This window comes from Elephantulus edwardii, unplaced genomic scaffold, assembly GCF_000299155.1.
Source record: "Elephantulus edwardii isolate Elephantulus edwardi_28Jun2011 unplaced genomic scaffold, EleEdw1.0 scaffold00215, whole genome shotgun sequence".
In the NCBI taxonomy this organism is placed as follows: domain Eukaryota; kingdom Metazoa; phylum Chordata; class Mammalia; order Macroscelidea; family Macroscelididae; genus Elephantulus; species Elephantulus edwardii.
In genome coordinates, this window is record NW_006399965.1 from 5,044,541 (window position 1) to 5,046,953 (window position 2,413).

General features: G+C 42.4%; 1 pseudogene; it reads left to right on the forward strand.

The window, feature by feature from the left end:
* The first annotated feature begins 218 nt into the window (after positions 1-218).
* Positions 219-673, forward strand: LOC102874782 (annotated as a pseudogene).
* The last annotated feature ends 1,740 nt before the right edge of the window (positions 674-2,413 follow it).

A 2,413-nucleotide genomic window follows, 5' to 3' on the forward strand; every position in this document is an offset into this window, starting at 1 on the left:
CACAGGGTCGCTATGAGTCCCAGGCGACTCAACAGTACATAATAACAACAACAACAACTATTAATGGGAGTTGACTAGAAGAATCTTCTTAATCTTAATTTTCTCCCCTCCCGCACTGGGCTCTGGGCACCTCTGGGTGACAATGAGGTGGGGCGCTGCTGCTGCCTCTCCTATCACGGGTGGGCTGGCCAGGTCCCAGAGGCGATTTGTGATTCAAGATGACCAAGGAAGAACTTCTTCCCAAAAAGGTTCACTTGAGTGAAACAGACCTCAAAGTTATGGCTCCAGATGAGTTAATTCTAAGATGGAAGCAGTATGGAGCATATATGTAAGCTGTGGAGGGCAAGTACACAGATCTTAACTCTAATGATGTAACTGGCTTAAGGGAGTCTGAAGAAAAACAGAAATAACAACACAAGACTCTATGTGCAGGGAAAGCATCCGTGTAATGAGACTAGCAACCAAGGAACAATAGATCAAAGAGTGTACAACTCAAATCCCAGACCTCAAGCCAAGACAGCAGCAGAATCTTGCCCAACTGAGATCAACAATGGTAGACCCAGCGATCACCTTGTTTTTCCTAAAAATGAAAGGTGAACTGGAACAGACTAAAGACAAGCTTCAACAAGTCCCAAATGAACTGAGTGTCTGGAAGTTTAAGCCTGATAGGTAAACAAACCATACTCCCCTGTCAAGACTTCCCTGACTTCCACTGCGAGAAAGTTGTGGTGGGAAAACCACATAACTCGTTTCCACACCAAGACTCAGACTTTCTGAGCCAAAAAAGCCACATTCTTAACTGTCCAGCCTGTATTAGTTAATGTAAGACTTACCAGATGGACCTTGTGTTTCAGCTTTTTTCTCTTCCCCTTCCCCTTGCTTCAGAGGCCTGATGGAGTCGGACTATTTCGAAGAAGTGGCTACCTCCGGGACATTCGCCTTGTAGGAATCTTAGACACTTGAGCAAAGTTTCTATGTGAAGAAAATAGAGGGAGAAACAGAAGTCTTAAATCTTCTTAAGACACAGTGAAGCACACTGTATCATCAGTTTGGAGGAATGAAAACCTAGACATTTAAAAACTGAATTAAACATGTAAAATTCCAGTAAAAGCTAAAATGGAATATGCATCGCTCTTTAACGTTGAGCATAGTGACTTAGAGACATTGTATATTAGCTCTGCCAATAAGACTGTGGACTTGATGATTATTGTTTAACTTCTGAGTCAAAACTTGAATAAGGTAATATTGCCTTTGAGGAGTTTATTTGCTGAGAACCAACTTTGAATAGTCATGAGAATCAACTAATAGATGTCAATACAAGTAGTTCATACACATAACTAACCATTTTGCTTAGGGCTCTGTTACTTGATCGAGCCTTTAATCGATGGATTTAATCAATGGTGTGTTCTTTGAATGGTTGCTAATGCTATACAAACATAGAGGTGTGGGTGCCAAAATCAGGTCTGAACTGTCCAAAGCATGATAAACATTCATTGTACAACTAGATTGTATAAGGGTAATGGTGGTGCTCAGACCCCTGCGTTTATTTCTCTCGCCAGTAGTGAAATACATTTTCCCATCGCAATACGTTTTGTTTTGGGTTTTGTTTTTTTTTTTTTTCCTGGCTGCTGGTGGCAAGATTATTGCGATGGGAAAGGCTGCTGTTAGGGACCTCTCTAAAGTACTCAAGAGCAACGGTGTCTCTCTGGAGATTAAGGTGCGCCTGATACAGGCCGTGGTCTTTGCAATCACTTGTTATGCATCAGAGAGTTGGACAATGACTAGGGAGGATAGAAGGAGAATTGACGTCTTTGAGCTGTGGTGCTGGAGAAGGGTATTGAATGTTCCATGGACTGCCAAAAAACAAACAGATCCATACTAGAGAGGGTTAAAGCAGGCTACTCCTTGGAGGCAAGGATTCTGGGGCTTCGTCTGACATACTTTGGACATGTTGCAAGGAGAGACAGGTACTTGGAGAGGGACATCATGCTGTGTAGAGTAGAGGGACAGCGCAGGAGGAGAAGACCCTCTATGACGTGGATTGATTCAGTGACTGCGGTAATCGGGATGGGTGTGTCAGAGGCAGTGTGATTAGCACAGGACAGAGCAGAGTTTAGGGCTGTTGTACATAGGGTCACTATGAGTCGCAAACAACTCAACGGCACGTAACAACAACAGTAGTGAAATGGACTGAATCCCCATTCCATTCAACAAGCACATGCTGAAAGATCATTGTCGTGAGAATGGGTGATGTGTTCCTTCACTGTATTTGGGCCTTTTGTATTGTGTTCATGATATTAAATGTGCCTTCCAACAAAAGAAAAGTTTACTGCTACAAATTATCAAAATTTAGTACAAGGGAATTCTGTGAAGATGTTCATGGCAGAAAACCTTGAACCTCAACATAAAAATA